This window comes from Manis javanica, chromosome 3 (genome assembly GCF_040802235.1).
Source record: "Manis javanica isolate MJ-LG chromosome 3, MJ_LKY, whole genome shotgun sequence".
Classification (NCBI taxonomy): domain Eukaryota; kingdom Metazoa; phylum Chordata; class Mammalia; order Pholidota; family Manidae; genus Manis; species Manis javanica.
In genome coordinates this window covers 50,902,898-50,928,534 of record NC_133158.1, presented here as the reverse complement: position 1 = coordinate 50,928,534, position 25,637 = coordinate 50,902,898, and the positions used below count along the sequence as shown (strand labels likewise).

The following is a 25,637-nucleotide window of genomic DNA, read 5'->3' as shown; positions in this document are numbered from 1 at the left end:
CTGGAGCTAAGAATTGCCCATTATTATTCTGCATCACTACACTGCCTCATTCAAGTCACAGGCCAGTTATAGACTTTGCACATGCTAGAAATTACCACATCAGAATCTCAGGTGGGTCCCAAAGCACAGCCGGACATCAGTGCCTGACCATTTCTCAGCTTCTGACTATCCCGCCCTCCCTCTTGCCTTGTTCTTAGTTGTTAGAATAGAAAGTTGCTGGCTGTGTTGATCTCAGTCAGTGAACCTCTAGAGCTATAGCTTCAAATTTTAGCTTGTTGCTGAAACTTGGTCTGGGATCAAAGCACACATCTCTGCAAATCAGAACCCAGTCATCCTCACCTACAGTTCCCTGCCTGTGGTGACTTACAGACACTCCCAGTTGCTGGAAATTGGAAGACCTTGCTGAGGCGTGGTCTGGCTAAAGGTCTACGCCCATCCTCAGGCCTTCTCAGTGCCTCTAAATGAGACTTCATCTGCATCTGCTTCTGTCATCAACCTGAAAGGCAACAGGAGCTTGTCTATTGTTCCCGTTCAGCCTGAAGAAATGCTGTCATGTCTGTGCTTCCACAGCAATAGGGCAGCCAGCTGGCTGTGCCCGTTCAGAGCCAAGGTTGTGATGCCGAGTAGCTTGATGGCACCACGTCTGTGACTCTGGCCAGTTAGCATTCATCAGCACACTGCCAGCATTCGTTTGGCACCTTGTCCTGACCACAGAGTTATGAGAGCATCCACTGAGAAGAAAGCTATGTCCCCTTATAGGCCACAGAGAAAGACACTGCCATGCTGGCCAGCCTGGGCTACGACTGGCCTGGAATGGAGTAGGCGTGCAAATAAATATTTGTGGAATGAATGGATGGGCATCAACTGGGACCTTTCTGAATGATATTCCCATATAATTATTTGGCCACTCAGAGTTTAAATGTGGGCCCCTGACTTTATCAAATAATTCCTTTTTTCCCTCTAGTACTTCTGATGTCTGACTTTGGGGTTGTCCTTAAATTAAGTCACCAGGCAACTGAAGGTCCTACGTGAGCTGCCCCAACTCACCTCTTCAGCCTCATGTCTCAGTTTCCTCTCCCACTACTCACACACACCCCTTCCACTCCTGTTAGGGGGCTGGCCTCTTCTTGCCCAGGGCCTTTGCACATCCTGCTCTCTCTGTAGTAACTTACAGATGCTCCCAAATGTTTAGTAAACTTTCACCACCACTGCCGCTACCACTAGCCTAATTCATTCGTACTCACTCATCGAGTTCCAGATTTGATGTCAATCCCCTAGGACCCTTCCTCGACCCCCTAATTCCTCTGGGCTAGGCTCTCCACATGTGTTCCTGAAGTTCCCCTTTGGAGCACTCAGCACACTGTGTTGTAACAGACTCACTACCTGTTGTAGCTCTCGTCCGGCTGTACACAGAATGCAGGGAAGCGTCGCATGTCCAGGGCCTGACACCTGGGAGGGACTCATCACACATGTGAGACTTGAATTAATCAATCAGCCACAGGAGTTCTATTCTTGTGCCCTCCAGGAGGTAATCAATGCAGGATTCAGGAAACACTGTTGAGAACCAGACAGACTTGGGTGTGTAGCCTGACCCTTTATGAATAGAAATCCATTCAGATAGTTTAACTCTTAAAGGAATTTATTTTAAAATAATAGCTTACAGGAGCTCTGGGAAAGATGGGGGAAAAGACAGGCCAGCTCTGCCAGCTTTAAATTCTGTCTGAAAATTCTTGGACACTTGTCCCATCAAAGGTGAGTCTAATTCTGTCCCTGAACGTGGGCCTCAGTAGCTGCATGGCTTCTGAAGCTAGGTGACAGAACTGCCTGGCGCGTGCATGCTCACACTCTCTCTCCGCTCACCCTTGGAACCCTGCCACCATGTTGTGAGAGAGCCAAGCAGCCGCGTGGGAAGACCACGTGTAGGTGTCCTGGCCACAGCCCCAGCCAAGAGCCAGCATCAACCGCAAGCCGTGTGGGTGAGCAAGCTTGCAACAGTCCCAGGCCCCCCGCCTTCAACTCACTTTAGCGTATGCTGCGTGGAACAGAAATGACTGTGCCTGTCAAACCCTGCCCATGCCCAAACTGTAGTCATAAGCAAAACAAATCTTGCCATTCGGCCTCTAGGTATGGGGGTGGCTGCTTGCACAGTAATGGATGACCAGCTCTGCCTCGGAGAGCACCACCCAGAATGTGCAGAGCAAAGGCTGGTGCCACTCCTACTGGGCACAGACCCCTGTAGTTCATACCAGGGACGTGGGGCGCCGTACTCATTAGAGTGTCTGCATGGCTGCCCCTGGGAGCCCACGTCTCTGCTGCCATCCTGACCAGGAGGGCACATGCAGATCCTGCTTCTCAGGCCTGCCACCCCTAAGCCAACCTCCAAGTAGGGGCATTCGACTGGGGGGCCCTCGAACATGCCCCATGGAGGGAGGGGAGGAGACTGAGGAGGTGGAGATTTCTCCAAACAAGGGAAGAGGAGAGCACAGCCCGAGCATTCCTACAGACACCTCACGGGAAGCTCAGCCAGGGACCGAGCCTGCCTGTGACTCCGCACTGCCCGAGCAGAGGACAGCCTCCGCACAGGAATGTGCCTTGGGTGAGGTAACATGGGTAAGGGTCTGGGCACAGGCCTGGTGCCTCGTGCGCAAGCTGCAGCAAAGCTCTACAAGAACGGATGTCATGCCCAGACCTGGGAGTCCATAGCTAGCCCATCTCTGCCGTCCTCAGACCCCTTGTATTAGAGCATTTGTAGGGCTTGTTACAAAGCAGATTCTCAGGCCCCACCTGGACCTACTACATCAGGGTGGGGCTGGGGAATCTGCATTCTAACACATTCTCCCCATGATCCCTGATCTGGTGTTAGAACTTTTCTCCCCAGCATCCATTCATCCTTTCACCCCTTTATTCAACAACTGACTTCCAACTGAGCCAAGCTTGTGCTAAAAGGAAAACTAATACCAAACTATATGGCTTCACAGGGAGCAGGGTTGGGAGGTGCATTCATGTGAGTGGCATGGGCCCTGAGAGCGCTGGAGGGAAGGGGTGCTTTGGGACCAAGGAGAGGCCATGCTGGGTGGGTTTGCCTCTGTCTCGCTGTTTGCACTGCCTCCCCTGCCCATGGCAGGAAGGGACTGTCCTGGACACAGCAGTCGTGTCCAGGCTCAGGTACACCACACAGAGGACTGACTCAGCCCCATGCCAAACCCCTGGGAGAGCAAATCCGTTGGCCCACCTAGGTCAGTCCTGCTCCCGCTGCAGAAGGAGCCCCGGGGCTGGGCGCCAACTGCATTGCTGGGATAAAGGTGGATTGTTGGGAGCAAGGCAGACCCCTCGAGTATGTCTGCTGAGGATGGGTGAGAGCCCATCAGGAGGAAATGGTACAAGGCCGCTGCAGGAGGGACAACAGAAGTGAGCAAAGGCACCAAGGCACAAACCATTTCTAAGAGGAGCAGTAAGGCCAGCGTGGTGGGAAAGAGAACTGATGTAGTAGAAGTGAAAGCCCAAGTCAGACCCCAGGCACAGCACGGAAACTTCGGTGGCAATATTTGGATTTTATCGTCTACAAGTGCTCAGGGGCCAGAGAAGGGCTTGGAGGAAGGCTGGCTGTGGTTAGAGCATATGCAGGAGGACTGGTTTAAGGGCTCATGCAGCAACCAGCCAAGTGGACTCCTACAGCAAAAGAATTAGCACTCACCAAGCACCCACTAAAGGCTGAGCACTCAGCTAGTTCCTTAGAGGCAGAGTTATTCAGTTGAATCCTTAGAGCAACTCTATTATTAGCCTATTTCACAGATAAGAAAACTGAGGCTTGGATGGGGGATCACTGGCCCATGAGGGACCTCAGTCCTTGTCTGCTCCACAGGATTATCCATCCATGTTACCACATGGCAGAAACCAAGAAGACTCAAGACATCCAGGTGAGCTGGGACAGGATGAAAATGAGAGGTAGGACAGGTGGGGTCAGATGGCACCAGGTCCAAGGAGGCAGTCAGACAGTCCGAAGGACAGAGCAGTGCCTGATTTCACCCAGCTGGGCAGCAGGCTTCCCAGGAGCCCAGGGACCCCTCAGGCTGGGACAGGCCCTCCAGCCTTCTGCCTGCACCTGAGAGCTGGCTGGGCCTTCCGTGCCACCCCCAGGCTGCTCTACCAGCCCCACTCACTCACTACTGACCAGGCTCTCTCACAGCTAGGGTTCTGTGGAGTCGGCTCCAGGGTAGGGTGGGGTGAGGGGCACCCCAGGAGTTTCATCCCATCATCAGAGCCAAATCCCTCCAAGGCCTGGGCAGTTTCCCAGCTGCAGGAAACCAGGAAGACTAAAGCTGAGAAAAACAGAACAGACGTCCTGATCAAGGTGGCACAGGCTTGACCTAGGGCGGGGAGGATGGGACAAGGAGCAGGGGACAGGTGCATGAGTCATTCTAGAGGAAGAATCCTCAGGTGTGTGACCCACATAGTTCATCAAGGGCTTGCCATGCCCCAGGTCCTGCTCAGGCGCTATGTGGCCATGACAAGAGGAAAGGGAGGGGACTGGGCTTAGGAATGCATGTGCTATTGACCAGCTGTTTCACCTTAGGCGAGATTGCTAACCACCCTGGAGTTTACCTGTCTATGGAGTGAGTCATCCCCACTCTCTTCTCTGGACTGGGACTCAGTGGGGCTGAGTTCATAGTGCTGTTGTGCTGATTAGACAAATCAGTGCATAGAAATGATGGCTCACTGAGAGCTCATCATTATTTCCTACATTGGCTCCTTGGTCTCCCTGTCTAGGGAGAGCCTTGCCTTCATAGCTGCTAGCACTGTATGACCTCTTTTAATCTATCTGCTGTCTGCCCTCCTTCCTCCATGGACTGTGAGCTCCGTGTGGGCAAGGAAGGCGTTTATCACAGCATCTTCAGCACCTAGAAGAGGGTGGCTACGTACAGCACACCCTCTGAAAAGGCTTGCTGAGCAAATGAATGAAGAGGCTGATAGCATCCAAGAGTAAAGACAGGGCCTCAAATAATGATACAAAACACAATGCGGTAGGTTCATAGAAAAGGCATTCAAAGGAAAGAGAAATAAATCAATTGAGGATTCTAGGAAAGGTTTTGGAGAAGGAATACCATGGAGGATGGGTCTCAAAGGGGAAAGAGAGTCTCAAGGGATGAAGATGTGGTAGAAGGTGTGGTTGGAGGGGGAATAGAGAGAGCAGAAGCCAAGCGGGTGGAAGGGCAAAGCATGCTCAGCAAACGGTCAGTGCCACCCGTGGGCTGGTCCGGAGGGACTGGATGGGGCTGAGATAACAAAGGTCGGTATGACAGTGCGGAGATTTGTTACACGCTTCCAGAGAGAAGCACCTCCACGGGTAAAGTTCTCTGCATCCCAAGTGGAGTCCGTGCGGGCGCCTCCTGCTCAGCTCCATCTGGGCCTGACCCTTCCCGGGGGTGAGCTGTGCGGCTGTGGCGCTGCTCTCGGAGTTGGAAGGATCCCAGTGGCTTTCAATCTCTTCCTTTATTAAGAACATCAAGTGTGGAAGTTGGGTTTTCATTTCTGAATCCTAAAAAAGAGGATAATACATCCTACCTTTAGAGCAATGAGGCTCCCACAGCATTATTCAGCCCTGGGACAGATAAGCCCACTTCCAAGAATGCCCATGAGCACTGTGCACCCAGAGAGTCCCAGTCCTACTTGGCTCATCACCTACTTGGCAAGGAACATGTGGGGGACAGAGTGGGGGCCTCGAGCATGGGTGTTTTCTCCTCTGTGTGAGGGGAAAAACCAAATTTGTGTCACTTCTGCACATATTTACCAAAAAGGACTCAACATTGTCTATTTAGAAGGCAAGACCGTTACCAGCTTCCTAACCTGGGGGCTGAAGTTTTGCAGTTAGTATGGTAGAAAGGATGCCCTTTCATCAGTGTGTTTAATACCAAACAAGCAGTGAAAGTTAAAATAATTACCTGCTAACAATTGTGTATGTTTCTGTCATCTAATTAGGTAATCTGCCCAGGTGTTTAACACCAAGGCCTCTATGCTTTAATTGGAAAAAGTCAAGGACAGAAACTAATTAGCAGTATTAATCCAAGCCAGAAGTCTAATGATATTAACCACAAATCACCATTGCAATCAGGAACCTTTATTCTAAACATTTCCAAAATGGGGAAGGGGGAGAGAAAAAGTATTTTTGAGCTTTAGAATACAGACTTCTAACCACCAATTCCCAGCGACTTTGATCCACTCCAAGCAACAAAACAAATGTGATTAACAAAAAGGTAGTGCAGAATTACAGATGAATAAACACTCCATCCATACCTTGTTTTAGGCAAGAATAAATTAAATGTTATCTTAAATTCAATAGCACTCAGTTCTGTCCAGACATAGATCCTCAGGAGTCCCTATTATAGATGATAATCCACGTGTACCTGGATCTTGCACAGTGCAGACAGGTTTTATGATAGATTATATGACCTTAAAACTCTCCTAAGATTTCCCTTTCATGCATTCCAGTTCTTATTTCAAAAGGAGAGAAAAATAACCAAACTCCACAAGAAAAATCCCCCCCTCCCAAGGTGGCTAATGGTCTATTGGATTTACAGAAAGAACCACCAGGCTGTTTTTTATTATGGGGCTTTTCTGCTTACATCTTTGGCTCTTTTTCAGACATTTCCATTTCTTGAGCCATTTTTGGGGGAGACCTGGTAGTTTGAAAACACAGGTAGAAACAGAGCATGCAGTTTTAACTGGTTTTGCTTTTTTTAAAATGAGCTAACATGAAGTGACATTAGACTAATTTAAAATTCCTAGCACTCTGACACCCACTTCTCCAGTTTTCTGTTTATTTCCCACCCCCACCACCACCATGGCTTCCCACAGCCCCCCAAAATGGACAAAAAAAAATTTTTTAAGGAAAAAGAAAAATTTTAAAAAGGAAAAGAGAATTTTTCAAAGACTGAAATCTAGGGATTTACATAATTCAGTGTCTCCCTCTTGGAAAATTTTTTTTTAAAAAAGGTTTTTCCATCTTTCCCTCTAGAATGTAAACTGACTCTGCTTCATGAAAACATCCCTGTGTCCCAAGCACTGGCCCTCTAGAGGTTGTGGCTTAGAAACCAGGGTGTAAATAAAACCTGTGTATAAGGTAATGCTCCCCAGCAGCTGCTTTGGGAGGTGCTCCCGGCTTGTTTATTTTTTTCATTCTCTCTTTGTTTGACACAAGCTAGGTCTTTCCGAAGTAGCTATCAAACACAGCTCACACTAAAGGGTTAAAATAATGTGGTCATTATAGGGCTATTCCCGAGAAACAAGCAAAAGAGACCCACAGCAGACTTGCTGCAGCTGTTAGGCGGCCCAATTGCCAACCACAAGGGAATTTGCTTATTTCTATATCACAATCTCCCACCTTGATAAAAAAGAAAAAAACACACCCATTTCATTTGGACCGTGTACTAAGAATAATTGCCACCAATATTGATTGGCCCGTGGGGACCCGGCTGAATTTAAAAATTGCAGACTGAAATCCCAGCTGATGTAGCCTAGCAGAGATTGCTGCTTATTTGTGACATGTTCCTATGTTTAAACTTATCTACAAAAACTGTGAAATTAATATCCTCATGTTGAGGACAATATGGTGACAGATGCGGCTGAAACACACAGCTATTTTTGTTCTTATTGTTTAAATGCCAGCTTCTATCAGCCTGTGCCACTGCGAATCTTTCTGATGATGAAGCACTGAGTACATTTGTTTCCTGGAGTCATCGGTTTCTAAATATTTATTTTCAGGGATTGGGCGAATGTGTGAGGCTTTTCACTTTCTTTCGTTGGGGGTTAGGTTTTAGAGGGTTTTTAACCGAGGGGGCTCTTGCGGTGGCGTCCGGGTGTAAATTACCCCTGTTGTGTCAGTTTCTTCATCTTGCCTGCCTCTAACCCAGGAGGCTGGCAGCTAGGTATTTCCCAACTAGTGCTTTGCTTGGTTAAAAGTAGAGTGGAAAATGTGTTAGAGTCTTAACCACTAAATAAGCATGATTAAGTTGCAAGGTTCAAATATGTCAAGGATGGAAATTTCAAATGTTTCTGAAATTAATCATGGCCGAAAAAGTTAAACCGACTCATTCATTCTTAAATCATGCTGAAATGTCCTTTTAGCCTTGCAAAAAAATATAAATGACTGACGATGAAAGTCTCAGCATGTCATGGACTGTCACTACGATATAAATAAAAGCAGCAAACAACTATGGCACTCTGCTTTCTATTTGTCCACCGGGTCTTTGTTTCGTGTGCTAGTGTCAGAGTCATTGTAAAATTTCATCTTCCTCCCTCTTCATTCCAGTCTCCTCCTGTCCTCATATTACATACCAATTAAAAGACTATTTTAAAAGAAACTGATAGATACCACTTTTTAAAAATAAATGCATATAGAAAAAAATGGGAGGATGTACACTAAAATTTACAGAGGTCCTCTATGCCTGGTACCACTATGGTGATTTCTGTTTTCTTCTTTTTGCTTATCTCTATGTCCTAAATTTCCTACAATGTATCAGTATTACTGTGGTAATAAGAAAACATTTATGTTTAAAAAAAATACAACTGCTACAATAGCATGACTTCCCTAGTTCATGTGCAAATTATATATAATTACACTTTTAATGTGAAAACTATTTTTAAACAAAATATTTAATATTGCCACCATTGTTCACCCTTAAAATGTATGTTTGAAGCACTTTTATGTTAAATTTTTTCAAATCCATCTTATATATCCTGGGTAGTAATTAAAATGTAGCTGTTCTGCTTTTTATGCACCTACTGGTTGGTTGGTTGGTTGGTTGGTTTCATGTGATGGTTTTCCTGTTTTTCACTTTTAGTGATCATTTTACCGTATTGTCATTCTGAAGTTTCTAAAAAAGGGTCCTAGTTTCACAAACCAAGTCATAATGAATAAGAAAGCCTGTAGAACGTGAAAAATATAAATGCGAGAAACACACACACACACACACACACACACACACACACACACACACATACACTACTATTTATTTCACTATCCCAAATTTTGAAAAGAGTTTTTAAAATTGCAAACCAGGTAGTTCAACACATATGCTCCTAGTGCACTAGAGAACAGCAGAAAACAAGTCTAAATTCATTCACACTTCCAATAGAACCACAGATCAGTTTAAACAGCAACTTAATTTCTTTTCATATGGTCCCTGAAAACACAACATAACAAACAAAGATAACTTATATTCTTAATTACTTGGGAAAATGTTAGCTCCAGGGGTACTTCGGAGTCAGTGGATTTAAAACTGCTTTGAAGCTGATGTTACTGTACAGAATATTTCTGCAGAAGATATCCTATCATGTGGCTCACTCCAGCGCCACCCCAGGAAACTGTCACATTCGCAGCTGGGACCTACAGACACACTGCCACAGGCTGGCTGGGACTGGCTGCCATCCACTGTCCCACCCAGAGGTCCCAAAAAAGGAGGCAAAGAGGAAGTTTTGTTCCTAAACTCAGCTGTAAGCTCTCATTGGAGGGGCTTGTTATAAAATCAACTACCATACGTTTTCTTGGGTATTATCGATTATTTTAACTTATGATGGCAAGTGTTCAAAAGAACAAGAGAGAATACAGCAAAGTGGCCCCTCAGGTTGTCTTAAGCTCAGTCAGGTGGTCTGTTTACAGTCATCATTCTCCCACTTAGAAAATGCAAAGCTTCAAGTTCGAGAACCTTCCCTTCAAGCTTGAGCTCTGCAAGAGGTAATGCTCTTGTTATTTCAGCAGCCTCCTCCTTGACAATTGATATGGTTTAAAAGAAATAAATAAAGGGCAGTAGGATGAAGAGGAGGAGGGTTTCCCTGGATTTAAATTTGGAAGGTTAATGCCTTGACTCTGAGCAGAGACACACACATGTTATGCCAGAGACTGTTCTGGGAGGCAGGAGGGGCTGCACATCCCACCTCAACAACAGCACTTGGAAAACTGCAAAGGCCGCATTGTGTGGAGGTTGCCTGGATATAATCATGAGTTTCCCCCAAACTTACAAGACAGATAAAGGAATGACTCGTGGCTTTTTCAAAAGGGTGATGTGAGATTTCACAATGCAATGTACAACTAGGGGTATTCTAAGATGTGAGGTTTGTTACTTGAAAAGACTCTTTAGGAGTACTTAGTTCAGGAAATTCTTATCTGAATACAGAAAACAAGTCGAGGGAAACTACATCCAGGTGTCATCTGTGGGGATAACACAAAAAGGCCACAGACAGCCACAGCCTCTTGGTGGCCCTGCCCAGGGCCTGGAGAGCAAGGCACAGGTCAAAATAGTTACCTGCTGAGAAAGCGGTCTTCTCCCACCACAGCCTCCTGCTCCAGTGCCTTCAGTCACACAGAGCATTGCTGAATTAAATACAGGACACCCCATTACATCTGAATTTGAGGTAAATGAGGGAACCTTTTTAGTACAATTGTGTCCCAAATAGTGCATGGGAAATCCTTTAAAAATACACAATTTAGTACATACACTAAATTATACATACTTACAGTATTATAAGCTACTATATCATACCAGAAACTTGTTAATCTGAAGTTTATTTATTTATTGTTAATCTGAATTCAACTTCAAATTCAAAAATACATGGTGTCCTATATTTTTATTTGACAAATCTGGGCAAACCTGGCGTACAGTGACCCATTCAGGGGCTTCAGGGAGCAAGGGAGGATTGCCCAAAGCCCTCCTCAAGGCCGTCCACATCCCTTCCCTCTCTGCTCAGAGGGCCCCACTGGGAGGCCTTCCCTCACCCTCCTTACACCACTGTCCCCATTCCCACACACTCGTCCACCCCTCATCCTGCCTTTTCTTCCATAGCTCACCACCATATAACGCACTATGTATTTTAAATAAGTAAAGTTATTTTCTATGTCCCCCCGTAGGCTCCATGAGGCCAAGGATTTTCATCTTTAACCCCAGCCCTTAGGATGGTGCCCACCCCATCGTGGGCCTCAGTAAATGTGTGAAATTGCACAAATAAGAGCAACCGTGTGAGGAAAGATAAAACCCTAAAAGGAAAAGAGAGACTGAACTAAGGTAAACGTTCTTGGCTGTTCCAGATGCCCAACAGACCCGGGGGTTCCCGGCACGGCTTCTCTCACGTCATGGCACAGCTCACCTGGGGAACCCTGCCGCGCCAGATGCCGATTCCAGAGGTCCGAGGTGGGGTTACAGATTCTGCATTTCACATGTGTCCCCAGTGATGCTGGTGTAACAAAGAGAGTCACTTAAGAAAGCACGGATAAAGGGACAATCAAGAACAGATCACAACCTGGAGAATCTGCAGTTCTGTTCTCTCATCGGTGCAAGGAGGAAAAAAATCGAAGTTACTCGATAAACAATATTTTTCAGAAAATAGAAATCTAATCATCCTGAATCCAGGAGACCCATATCTCAGAAACTATCTGTTCTTATTAGTCTCCCACAGCTCTGAAGGAACAAGCAAACATGAGAATAATAAAAACCACCTCTCCAAAATGAATGAACAAATGATGCTATCACTGCAATGATGTCTTCTATTTAATCAGTATCTCAGGGAAAGTTGTAACTGGTGCCAAGTACAGAGGTATAGGCCCTGACACCTAGAGACCTTGAATTTTGTAGGCCAGGCTCCCAAAGCCTGGAGGACCTTTAGTGACCATGCCTTGACAAACCCACAGTGAGAACATGGGACATGCTATCACTTTCCTCAGTCTTACTGTCCCCACAAAGTAAGCACAAGCTTCCTTTAAAACAAAGTTATTTTCACAAAAGAAACTTCTAGAAGATTGAATTCAGATTCTGCACGTGCTTGTGGGGTTGCTCCACTCTCCATGTGCTATGAAGGTGCTAAAAATAACTCCCTTGGAACCATTTTCATTATCAGGCTGCTTGCCCTGAGCACGTGAAAACCCCACAGGTTGTTCCAGTCGTGATCATTTAAACAGAAACTATGCTTACCTACACTTCAAATAAAATTCCACCCATACCAATTATTTTTCTTCTTTCCCATGTATGGAAAAGGAAAATAAATCATCTGTTAAGTAAGAGATATTTATATAAATGCTTTTTATAGTAAAATCAAAACAGATGGTTTGAATCTGACCCTTGATTAGGATTGACATTTGAAATTCATGGACAATTTAATTCCTTGGAAACATCACCAATTTAGGTATCAGTGATTCATGCAATTTTGTTTTGAGCATTATTAATTGCTTAATACCACTTAGGACCAGGAATCCTTTCCTGCAGTGAAAATGGCAGAAGTTCATCAGCTAGGAGACCGGCGTCTAGCCTTGTCTCTGTGGTTTGCCTTTGGGCAAGAGTTTCATATCTCTGGGTCTCAGTCTCCTTGCCTGGAAAGTGAGGGACCTGAACCAAATTACCTTGCAGATTCTCGCCAACTCTGATATTCTACCACTTCACACACCCTTTAAAATAAGGTGCCAGCATCCCCCCCAGCTGTTCTTCCTTGAGAAACAGCACCACCTTCCGGTCACGATGACCACAGCAGAGCTGCTGAGGAGTTGCTTCTCCAGCAGACGGGGGTCCTGCCAGATCCAGAGAAACCAGTCCCCTTAGTGTCTGTCCTTTGGGACGTGGTCACAGATTTGCGAGCCTGCTATCTGGGTTAAATTAAGATCAATGTGCATGGACAGGGAGCCAGGCTGAGCTAACTGGCCCACAGGGGACAGATGCATGACCTTAGTCTAATTATCACAGCCCCCAGCTAACAGCTCACCCACGGGCACAATTCCTGGTGGAAGAGGCGGAAGCAGGGAACACCCTGGATTAACTGAAGCCTATAAAACAATGAAAACGGACACACCTTATCTTGCCAATGGGTTTCAGCCCTGGGCAAGTTCACTATGGATTCAGTGAGACGGAGGAATTACAATGGAACATTTTTGGGGGGAAAGGGTTTATTACCCAGCTTGTTCTCCTGGTGATAGGTCCAGCACGAGAATTATGTCTGCATCCAACAGTCTGCAGGTCTGTGACCCTCCTTAGTCTCTGCCTCTGCCCAGAGTACTGGGAAGAGCTCTTTATGTAGTGACTCAGTCACTGATAGCTTATTGCCTACGGGTGTGCAAACAGTAGCCTAGCAACAGGCCAGTTACATCATCAAGTAGTTTAGGTTTAGGTGAGGATCCTGGCCATAAGAACCTTCACTTTATCCACACACCTCTTCTTTAGGCAATTCCACCTAAAACAGTTTCCATCTGTTCTTATTGTAGCAGGTATCATTGGAGGTCTCTCTCCTATACTATTGAGAAAAATTACATAACAGACTGTGAAGAAAGTGATGGTTCCTATGGCCAAGATTCTCACCTGGCCCTGGTTGGCTGGTTCACTACACACGTGTGGGCAATATGTCATTATTGACCTTATATACAGAGCTCCACCTAGCACTCTGGGAGACATTGGCGGCATGGCTGCAAGGCTACAGGAGAGCAGAGGCTGGAGTGGTGGCAGCACTGAGGACAGAGACTGAGATGGCTATGAGGGCAGAGAGGCCCAGAGGCAGAGACCAGCTTGCTGCATGCAGACTTGCTCCAAGTGGACAGGATTCTAGTGATTGACCTGCCACCATGGGAATAAAGTTGGTATAAACTCTTTCACCCCAAGAACATTCCACTGTTATATTTTCTGTCTCACTGAATCCATAGTGAACTTGTCCAGAGCGGAAACCCAGTGGCAAGACAGGACTCTTAAGTAAATACCATTCCCAGAAAATATTTATCAAGCAACCACTTAATGCCAGCACAGTGCAGTGTTGATTTTCCACAACAACCCCTGTGAGGTAGGAATTAAGATCCCCATGTTTCCATATGAGGAAATTGAGAATCAGGCCCAGAAACAACAGTTCTGGCCCTCAAGCTGGAATATACAGGCACACACATTCACCAGTCCTCCGGAGTGACGATGACCCACAATCAGCCACGGACAGGATAACAACTGCTCCTCTGCAAGAGTTTATCTCCCAGCACAGTGTGGTTCTGCTAATTACAATCAGCAGTTCGGAAGCAAAGGCAGTTCAAGAACTCAGCTTATTTATTTGAAGCGAGATCTGTACACAGAAAATAGCCCTCTCTTTGCCAGCTCATGGGAAGCTGCAGGTGGGGGCTCACTATAAATTGTAATACATTGATTGTTACTAAGTATCACCGTTTCTAAACGATGACTCTCCCGAGAAACAGATATTTAAGATTGTCCCTTTGATAACACCCCATCACTCCCTAAATGCCACAGGTTTTCTTGGTTGGGAAAGGGGTGGAGCAACTGCTAGCCCATAAGAATGCATCTGGACATATCATGTTTCCTGTGCATCACTGAGGAGAGAGGCAGGGAACCATGGCTGGGCTGCATATCTCATGCCTTCCTATATCCACATGTGCTTCGATGACTCCAGTCAGCAAGATTGGATTTTCCACTCTTAGAAAGAATCTCCTACTATACTTTACAGAATACTGGGCATATAAATATGAAGTCACTAAATATTTCCTGAAGTATTTGTGGGGGGAAGTATGGTCCACATACAGAAAACAGGAGTTACACCATGGGAATAAATATTTTCTGGGAATGGTATTTACTTAAGAGTCCTGTCTTGCCACTGGGTTTCAGCCCTGGGCAAGTTCACTATGGATTCAGTGAGACAGAAAATATGACAGAGGAATGTTCTTGGGGTGAAAGGGTTTATACCAACTTTATTCCCATGGTGTAACTCTTGGGGGTGATGGGACATATTTGAGATGACAGCTGAGATATTTTAGGAAAAAGCCCAAGGGAGGAGTCTGGCTAAAAGGGAAATTGGAGAATCAGTGCCTGTGAACTTTGGTATCTGGGATAACAGATAGAACATGGCACCACAGCTTAGTGGACCCTTTGAAGAAGGAAGGGGAAGTTCAGATATGACATCTAAACCACAAGGCAGATGCCAGAAAGAGACAAAAGAATAACATATTGTGTAAGCACAGAATTTCTCAATCTTACGCTCAGAAAAAAATATGTGATTCAGGGTTGAGTGAGCATCAAGTTGCAAATGACTAGAGATCGAGACAGAAATGCTTGAAGATTATTATCTGTTGTCTGCATGTCATCAGAACTGGCAGTGCTGGTTCCGTGGTGACTCAGAAGCTAAGGCTGAGAAGGATGAAATAGAAGGGAATCAACCCAGCTCAGGGCTGATGGTCACACCACAGAGGCAACCACTGAGGTTGAACTGGTGCAGAAAAGCAGAACGTCCAACACAGCATGTGTCCCTGAAAGGGCACTGTTAAGCCACAACAGCAGCAGCAATGGCTTAGCTATTCCTGATCGGAACCTGGGAAGACCCTTCTCAAGACCCAATAATGAGCAATCCATTGTCACTTGTCAACATCATCCATGTTCCTAACCCTGTTAGCCTCCTCTTTTCCTTCTTTCCACTCTATCTTCAGTAACCCATGCCTCCTTTTTACAACTTCTAATCTGCAGGAGTCTAGGACAAACAGTGAATCAGAACTAGTTATCATCTTTGTGTAAAATAAGAGTTAATAAGCTAGGACAGAGTACTGAGGGCTGCTCCCGCAGAATGTGGTCCTTAGAGCATTGTTTTCTGAGGCTGCTTTCTTTTATTCTTGGTGCCATCTGGCAGGCTGATGTAGCTCCTGAGAGCAGGGATGTTGGAGATGAAGAGTATGCAGCACCTTTGATGGGCTGCAGGCAGTATGTGCAGAAGTGAGTGCTAATTGTGTGTTACAGTAAGGACTAGATGCAAGCAGTCTTCCCATAGGTCTTCCCGTCCAAGAGGTCTTCCTATAGTCCCTTGTTTTTGAGAACAGATTCATTCAGCCGCACATTGTATTGCACACCCACTATGGGCCATGCACCAGGCATAGAGTGACAACTGCAACAAACCAAGGTCTAGGGTGATTCTAATGGAAGGTAAGCAGATGAAACACTTGGTTGGATCCAGAGGAGGTCAGACTTCATGCAGGGGGATAAGCGATATCTCCCTGAGAGGCCAAGTCAACGGATGGAGAGTGGTGTTGCCTCAAAGAAGTGCCCAATACATATGGGTAAACAGATAAGGATAAGGACAATTATCCATGAGAAGCAACTATGACTGGCAAAGAGGACTGTAGCTCCTCTTGATTCCTGGGGATGTACTTTCTCAGCTCCTCAGAGCAGCCAGGCTTCTGGGCCCAGCAGCACCCCCACAGCCCCTCTGTGTGAGTTTGGGAAAGACCTATCCTCTGGGCCAGTGTAGTCCAGGTGTGGGCTGGGCAAGCAGAGGATGCCCGAGTGGGAATGGGGTAAACCCCACAGCCCGCAGCTGAACTTGACCCCCACCACCATGCCCCGGCTCTGCTCTGATGGTGCTACTGTTTGGGCATTTTCTCAGGTTGTTCTGTTGTCCTGAAATGCTTCCCCATCCCACCCCTCCTTCTTCCCTTCAAGTCCCATCACAGAGGTGACTGTCCCAGGTGAGCCTTCCCAGTCCTCACAGCTGGACAATGCTCGTTTTTCCATTATGTCGCCATGTCACCCTGTACTTCTCCCTAATCAGCCTCTCTTGTAAGCGTGTCTGTCTCCCATGTGTCAGCTCCCAGAAAGGAGAGTCTGTGTCCCTCGTGCTCCCTGCCATACCCCTCGCACATGCCAGGCACATATGGGATGCACTCAGTCAATGCTCTGTGGGTACCTGAATGACGGAATGAATGGAAGGTTCAAGGCAGGAGTCACGGAAGCTACCTTATCCTCCTAAGGGAATGGTGTGACCTCACTCTCCCCTCTGCACAGCCTGGACACGCCAGGACAGTCCTTGCTTCAAACGCCAGGCCCTCTTTTCGGACTGGGTCGTGGTGGGCAGGGCTGGATGGGCTAGCCTCTTCACTTTCACCTGTCTTCTCATTTGCGCCCAGAAGAGGTGCACACTGAACGTGTCACAAAACATGCTATCACCTTCCCCAGACTGTACAAGAGAAGGAAAATTCTCACTGCACACAGGCAATTCAGAAGAGTTGAGGGACCACCCAAGTTTGGAACACAGGCTGCCAGTGTTTCCATGTCATGGTGTTGGAACCACCATTCACTCAGTCAAAAAATATTGAAGCACTACAAATTCTAGGGGCTGATTTTCCCATTCTCAGGACAGCTTTTGGGAGCACAAGTGACTTGGATTACCCTCTGTTTGTAGTGGTGACCCAGGTTGAAAACAGTGGAAAGCTTAGCATTCTAACTGCACCGCGCTAGAGTCGCTCTCCAGACCTGCCGTCCTGTTCACAGCCTTAGCCGTGCAACTTGACCCCCAGGAGGACAGTGAAGTTAACAGCATTAATCTTACTTAGAAGGAAGATGTGTTCTGCAACCACAAGCCACAGAAAAACAGCGATTTCCTGCTCAGAAAAGAGTACTTGTTTGTGAACTATCTCTAGGAGTTCCAGACTAAGTTAAAGATTTGCAGTTTGACAAGGAGGACTGGGAAACTATTTTTATGGGATTACAAACTGATCCAGCCGGATGCCCACCACAGCCGCATCTGTCATAAGGGCTAGTGCGCTCCCCCACCCAAGTCCTGCCCACTCCGCCCTGGCCCCTCGGCTCCCCCCACACCTCCACACTGGCATAGTAGGGAGCCAGCCAGCCCACTTGCTGAACATTTTTCAAATCAACCCTGATTACAGTTGATAAAGATTTTATAGTCCTTATTCTATAAAGAAGCATCTGAGTGCTTTGTTCTCCATTTTGTACCATCCAAACATAAAATTCATTGTTTTCAGGGCATTTGGTCTTTAGCATAAAACCCAGCAGAGGGAGCCGTTTCCCAGCATTGCAACGGACACGAACAAGGCTTCTGTGTTGGTCCACCAGGGCTGCCAGAACAAAGCACTACAGACCCCGGGGCTTAAACAATAGAAAATGACTGTTGCAAGAAGAAATGCTAAGGATACAGGCTTCTGAGTAGTGCTTGGCCTTAATGCTGAGGTTATTTTAAACAAAGACCTGATTTCTGGTCTGTAGGGAAAGCACTGTACATCTGCTTTACGTCTGAATAGTTCTACAAAGTTTCCTTGTGCATAGGTAGTGGTTGGTCAGAGATGCCCCGTACCGCCGGTGTCTGCGGGCACTAAGCAGAGAAGGCAGGTATTGACAACATGGCCGACGTCCTTTGTGGGTGGGCAAGCGTGCGTACTGGGTGAGAAAGCCCTCCTCTCCAGGGCACCTTTCCTCTGCAGAAGGGCTGTGTTTCCCAGGCAACTGACCTAAAGTTGGCCTCAGATAGGACCCTAATAACTCTTCTCTGGGGTTTTACTCTAGAATTTTCTTTTCGTCGGCATTGTCTCACAGTTCTGGAGACCAGAAGTCTGAGCTCAATATCACCAGGGCGGGTTCTCGGGTGGCCTTTCTCCTCGGCTGGCATAGCTCTTCTCTCTGTGTCTGTGTCCTAATCTCTTCCTATAAGGACACCAGTCATATTGGACTAGAGTCCATCCTAATGACCTCGTTCTACCTGAATTACCTCTGTAAGGCCCTATTTACAAACACAATCACATCCTGAGGTACTGTGTGTTAGAACTTCAACATATGAATTTAGGGGAGGGGGCAAAATTCAGACCATAATAGTCACTGTGTTTTCAATTTTGTTAACTTCTAAAATATTGTTTATTTGTTAATGTTTTTCCACTGTTTACTAAAATTAACTCACCTATATAGTTTTTACTCCCATGATCATAAATCAGTGGTTCAAAGGTCTTTGTCTTACCACCATGTAGGCATGCATCAACGCCAGACTGATAGGAAGCCCAGACCTAGGCACCTCTTGAGAAAGTCATGCAAGCCCATGTACCTAAAAGTTCAGAAGGAAGTACATGATGTCAGAATAGGGCAGCTGGCAGCCCTCTGCAGGTACTGAGTCCAGCTCCTGAGGCACTGACTGGGGAGCTGTAGACGTAATGCCATGATAGGAAGAGCCACCCCAGATATCGTCAAGCCCAGCTGCAAAGACTCTCTCCTCCCTCGTGATTTCCCCTCTCCCACTGCAGCTTCACGCACTCAAGGCTGGAGCAGTTCTGCTGATTAGCTAGCCTGGAGCTACACAGCAAGACCTCACTGGGCCTGGTGGGCCTCATCAGTCCAGCGGTTAGGCAGCAGCAATCTGATTACACTGGAGGACATTCAGCTCCCAGGCAGACAGAGCCTTGTCCTATGTGCTCCTGACTTGGAGCCTCAGAGCATGAAGGGCAGTTACAGGTGTTCTGAGGAGTCAGACTAATGGGCTCCTGGGCCCACTACAGATTTCACCCTGCAGGCTCAAAATGGGATCTACCCCAGCCTAAAGAGTTGTTCTAAGGAAGAATTAATACATTTAAATAGTAACCAGTTGTCTGAATCTACCACCAGTTCATTGCAAATAAACATTAGAAAATTATTGTATTCACGTATCAGATTTTATGCAAAACATACCATTACTGCCACTACTATAGGTGTAACAGGAAAGTACAATTCTTTGCTTAAAGTGCATTTGCTTTACCGTAAGACCACTTACAGGACATGTCAGGACATTGGAGGCAGAGGTTAATTATTGAAAGATTGAAAACCAGAGTCTGGGCCCAGAGGAAGGCAAGGCTTTCCATGTCTCTCAGGCTGGGGGACAGGACGCTTCTAATGAAATGAGGAGCTGGTTGTGAATCAATGCTGATTCACCCAGCCATTCACGCTCAATCCGAGTCAGCTGGGACTCCTTTCCCTTTGAGGAACACAGTGTGATTGGCTCAGATCTGTCAATATCATGGCCCAGATGTCAGCTCTCTGGACCTGCTTTCTTACAATTTCTCTCTCTTTATAACAGTATGGCCTCAGTACTTTGTGCTCTGCCAAAGGAATCCACTTAGACAGAAGGGCATTGTGAGCACTCTGAAAAATATTGTATGGGGGTGTGGATAAAATGAGAGTTCCTGGGACCAGGATTCTTACCTGGCCCTGGTTGACTAGCTCACTGCACACCTGTGGGCAATACATGGCTGTTGACTCTATAAAAAGAGCTCTGCCCAGTGCTTTGGGCGTGACATGATGGCAGGGCTGCAAGGCTGCAGGAGAGCAGAGCAGAGGCTGGAGTGGTGCAGTGCCAAGGACAGAGGCCCAGAGGACAGCTGTGCAGACAGAGTGGCCCAGAGGCAGAGACTGGCTTGCTGCATGCAGACTTGCTCTGAGTGAATGAGATTCTAGTGACTGACCTGCCACCTGGAAATGAAGTTGGGTATAACCCTTTCACCCCAAAGAACGTTTTGCTGTCAATTTCTTTGGTCACGCTGAATCCATAGCGAACTTGCCCGGGGCTGAAACCCATTGGCAAGACAGAGGGTGAGGGTAGAGCTCCATGGTGATACATGCTCAGACTGTTTTGGTTTTCTGCGCCCTGCAGGGCTCCAGGGTCGAGGGATTTGCTCTCCTGTGCCTAAGTGATCTCTCTCTCTCCCCCTCCCCCCACTTCTCCCACACTGTGCCCACCCCCATCCTCAATCCTGGACCTCGTCCACCCCCAAGGCTACCTCTAGCCCACACAGCACTATGGTAAGCATTTGTAGGGAAATCCAGCTCTCCCAGACCCCCGTCATTTCCATCTAGGGGCTCACCTGAACCTTCTTTTTAACATGATCCACACTTTTTAAAGATCAGCTAAGGTTACAAAGAGCTTTTAAATCCTCTTAAAATTCATTTAGTCACAAAGGGGGCTATGGAGCCAGGTCCAAAGGTCAGGATCCTGGTTTCACCACTATGTGACTGTAAACAAGTCACTTAAATTTTCTGGGCCTCTGTTTTCTCATCTGTATAATGAGGAAGGTGCTAATAGTTGCTGACCCTCGGGCTGGCATGAGGGATGACGTAGTACGCAGCAGTCACCTGCAGCAGAGCCAGCCAGGAGAAGGGCGCAGGATGAGCTGGGGAAACAGCACAGGGGCGAGCAACTCGCAGCAGGTCATAGCTCTGAGCTGGTGGAAGTGCAGGACGCTGTGGGCTTTACAGGACAGTCACCTGGCCCACACTTGGGGAAGGGGAGGCACCCTCAAGGGACAGCTAAGCAGAGTGCAGGAAGGAAAGGAGGAATCTGGGAAAGAGGGGCTTGAAGGTTATCCTGGCAGCAACCTCCACAGGCAAGAGAGCAAACAAAGAGTCTGAAGGCAGGACACTAATTTAGCCTGGTGGGGGCAGAGAATGGGTGAGGAGTGGCCCCAAGGAAGACTGGAGCAGGAAGCAGGGATAAGAAGAGTGGCCTTTGGGCCCAGCTGAGGAGCCTGGGTTTATTCTGAGGACTGCGGGGGCCTAGGAAGCCTTGTACATGGAAGCCAAAGACACCCTGGCCGCTATGTGGAAAGTGCGTGAGAGTGTGGGGTTTGGTATTTCTCGCATTTGCACATGACCCACGGGAAGTAAAGCATGCTACCTCACAACCAGAAATGGCCCGGGGCTTAAGGACAATGAAGCTTATCCATCTTTAAGGAAAATAGCATGATCTAGTGTTACAAATACCAAAATAGTACAGGGCTTTGCAAGGTGCTAGGGACCCTGAATCTTTGTTACTTTCAGGGCAAAGCCACTCTGATTACAACTTAATACACCTGTATCACATACACCACACACTCACACACACCCCCCACATACTCCACACCACACATTCACACATACACCACACACCACTTACCCACCACACATACACACACCACCCACACCACTCACCACATACAACATACACAGCACACACACTTAAAACAGGGGGATACTTATCCTTACTATGTCCTGTGTGCTCTGCTCTTTCCTATTCTCCTATTTAAATACTTTTCTATTCTATTCCATTTGATTTCTTTTTTTTTCTACCAATGTCTGAGACACACTAAATTGATTTCATGACCCTATTAATAGGCCCCAAACTACAGTCTGGAAAACCCGGACTTGAAGAGAGACAAAGGAAACCCACAGGCCTCTGTGGACAGAGCACCAATCTGTTGTCTGCACTGATCCCTCGGCAGGCGGGGCTGCGGTGGGGGCTCTCAGCCAGGGCACAAGGCCACCAGGCCTCATGCATGGGGAGAGGCAGAGCCTCCCAGCCACTGGGACAGCCGGTGGGGAGGGCCCCTCACTGGATGGGCACCGTGATTCTGAACCTAAGGCATAACTCACCAGCTAGGGGTATTAATCACCTCTTCACCCACTGTGCCTGTGGGTTTCCCTTGCTTCCTCCACACTGCAGCTGGGGGCCTATTTGTGGGTCCTGAAATCACTTTAGTGAGTCTCAGGCAGCATTAAAGAGAAAGAACGGCTGGAAGGGAATGGGACAGAGTGGAGCAAGTGGTACATAGTGAGAATAAGTTCTGATTGTTTGGGGGGTGGGCGAGGGGAGTGTACTGTACTGTAACTTTTCTTCCAACCAGCCATTAAATATGCAAAACTATAAATACAGGGCAGAGAGAATCAATCATGTTCAACGATGCAGACAAAAAAGTACAGAATGGAACAACTCAAGAAGCTACAGATTGAAAAATCAAGAAAATACCCAACACCCACAGCCAGTAACCCAATCTGCCAGATGATGACTCAATAAGAGTGGAGCAGTTTGTCCTCTCCACTAATTTTTTTCTTAGTTACTGTTCAACCCGGGGAATTATATCTCCTGTTTCAAGAAGTCCTGAAGAGGAATGACTTCCAGTAATGGAATGACTCACCCTCCTCAGAGTCACTGCAGGAGCCCTCAGGCCAAGATCGTGCTTTGCTCTGCCTCAGATGCCTGTGCGCTGTGACTCAGAACACGTGGGGACTCTGCATCTGGAATTCCCCTGAAAGTGGCAACTCAGTCCTTCGACAGTGTGTATCAGAAGTCTTCTGAGTAATGCTGCTACTGAATATTCAGCATTAGTTGGGTTTGTTTCTTTAAAACAAGAAAACAACAGATATTTTCTCAAAAAACTGACAAGGAGCCTTAATTTGATCATTTTTCTGGTTTGTATGATTTATATGAAAATTATAAAGTTAATTCTACTTAAATGCATTTTTCAGTAATTGCCCTTGTGAGAAGTAGTCAAAAAGTTTAAAATAGTACCGGCTCAGAAAATCAGGGTGTGTAGCTGCCATATAGGAATGTATGCACATGCACACACAGCTGTGCACGTGGACACCCCTTGCTGTCTTCACCCATTTCTCAACCTGCCTCGCCCCAGCCTACACCCCTCACCCACACGAGGCCCTTGACCCAGCACTGCTGAGATCCTCATCCACCTCCAGGCCCTAGAATGCAGTGTTTGGGTTCTCAGCTTGACTTCTCAGCATTCAGTACAGTTGACCTACCCCCTCTTCTGAAAACACTCTTCTCTCAGCCTGGACACCACACATTCCTCTTCCTCCTTCCCAGCTTCCTCTTTCTCTACCAAACCTCAAGGTTCAGATTGCCTTTTTCTCTTTTTTCATTCTATATTCTCTTTATGGGCTCCAGATTATCAAGGGGAGGTGGCACTGGAAATATGTGACACATTTGGGTCTGTCAAAGTGTTGTGAAGGAGGCTGCCTTACCAGCATTTATGGGTGGGAGCCCGAGAGGCCAAACAGAGGGCAATGTCACCAAGGAAGTGTCCACTCCAGTGTCCAATACTCGTGCCCATTGAGAAACGCTGCAGACACATCCACCCCCGCAGATTCGGGTGCGTCTGCAGGTCAGTGACTCCCCAGCCGGACCTCTGCGCTGGCTCTGTGATCTCAGTTACACATCCAGTGGCACAGCCGAGTCATCTCCATCTTCCCCACAGATGTGTTTCTCCTCCAGGATGTCCTTCCTCGGTGCCCATTGTCATTTGGCCAATCCCGTCCCCAGATCCTAACAAGGCCAGCTCCTAAGTATCTGTGAAGCCCACCTTCTATTCTCCGCATCCACTGCCCGCATCCTGCCTCAGCCACCAGCACCCCTTCTGGGACCAGCCTCCTCACAGGCCTCCCTGCGCCCAGCTCCCCGCCCCCATCACCGCTGGGGTCACCTTCGGAAACAGCCACTCGTATCCGATCACTCTCAGGCTTAAACTCGCCAGAGGTTCCCGCTGCCCTCAGAACCCAGCCCGAAACCCTTACACCTGTGAGGAACCCCTGCCTGCCTCCCTAGCATCAGGCTCACCCTTGTTCAGTTACATGAGCCACGTGGCCTCCTGCCCGCTCCTTGGTAATCCCATGCATGCTAGCTGTAATTATAAATTTCTTATTACCCCAAATGACGATTTGGGTCACTTAAGAGACTTTTTTGAGACTTAGCAGCAAATATATATGTGTATATAGTCATTTAAATAAATAAACTACTTAATCACTGTTTTTTGAAAAAGAACAGTTTATTATGTTAACAAAACCTCTATTCTGTAACTCTAATTACCTCTACTCTGTAATTAACTCTAATTATACAACAATTAAGTTAAAAACCCTCTCCACCTCAGCAAATGCCCTCCTGTCTCATCCACCCACCCTTCCCCTCCCAATGGCTACTGCTACATTTCACCAGTATCCCAGTATCAATTCAAGTGTCCCATCTTCCAGGGAGCCTTCCCTAACCCCTAGGATAAGTCCCCCATACATTCTCATGGCCCTTAGCCTGTCTCATTTCTAGAACTGATCACAGTTGCCATGAATTACCCGGCTCTGCGGCTGTTCCTTACTGCTTTGGAAGCAGCTCTGTGGGATGAGGAATGAGCCTGCTTCACTCACTGAGGGTCCTGGGGCACGAAGCACGATGCCTAGCAAAGTGGGCACTCGCGAGATAGCTAATAAGTGGATCCCAGCTCTATTTTCAATTAAGATGTTGAATCAAGGGCGCTGATTTGCCCAAGATAAACCCAGGAGGTGCTACAGGGGAAACTATCAAATTATGAGAACCCCCCAGGGAACCGGAGGGGCGGGGAGGGCAGGACTATGAAGGGATGAGAGGCTCTGCTGGAAGCAGAACTTGGTGGGCTGGCAGTGAAAATAGTGAAGTAGAAACATTGCTGAGGGCTCTGTCCTTGCCCCTCCCCCCACAATGCCAGGGGCAAGCAGGACAGGCCCTACACTGATACCGACCCAGCCCTGTGTCCCCAGGAGAAAGCTCAGGGCGTCTCAGAGGTCCTGTGCACCTGAGGAGCTGAGAAATACAAACCTCCGGCAGTTGATTTCCTTCTCTGATACCTACCTCCCTTTTCAAACCTCCATGCCAAAGGAATCTGAAGAGCACTTCTTTCTAAAATTGCTTCTCCCCTGGGGCAAAGGGTAGAGAGCTGACCCGCGGAGCTGGTTTGGCTGACTGTGGAGTGACTACAGGTAGCATAGGGTCTGCGGCTGATCAGGCCCCACCCATCTCCCTGCAGAGGGTGTGGACTGGAGTCCAGCCTTCTCCCACAGGTTATTACCTGACAGAGACGCTGATCCTCTCCCAACCTCACCGTGGAAAATGAACTCATAGCTCAAAAGAGCGACAGACATTTGAGAAGCATAACCATTTCCAAAAAGGCAAACAAATGCTGGATTGCAGATTCCATCATAAACAAAAATTTTCTTAAAGTCCAAGAAGTTAAAGTTAGCTTTATAAATTATCAAGAAATAAGGTGAAATGAAGCAATAATAAAGAAACATAAAGGGAATCAAGCATAAGACATAAAA

At 47.1% G+C, this 25,637-nt stretch overlaps 2 long non-coding RNA genes across 3 annotated transcripts; one reads left to right on the top strand and one right to left on the bottom strand.

Annotated features, from left to right (window-relative positions):
- Positions 1-95: 95 nt before the first annotated feature.
- Positions 96-25,306, bottom strand: LOC108385892 (uncharacterized). Of its 2 annotated transcripts, XR_012129153.1 has the most exons (6): positions 25,171-25,306; positions 22,700-22,902; positions 18,688-18,828; positions 11,137-11,223; positions 10,299-10,396; positions 96-5,536 (listed from the first exon to the last, which is right to left on the bottom strand). It is a non-coding gene; the product is annotated as an uncharacterized lncRNA (long non-coding RNA). The 2 variants fall into 2 exon arrangements; XR_001850421.3 differs by lacking the exons at positions 10,299-10,396; positions 11,137-11,223; positions 18,688-18,828.
- On the top strand, positions 2,474-11,645 carry LOC140848379 (uncharacterized). The gene is made up of 3 exons (XR_012129156.1): positions 2,474-2,596; positions 3,863-3,917; positions 11,078-11,645. It is a non-coding gene; the product is annotated as an uncharacterized lncRNA (long non-coding RNA).
- Positions 25,307-25,637: the final 331 nt, after the last annotated feature.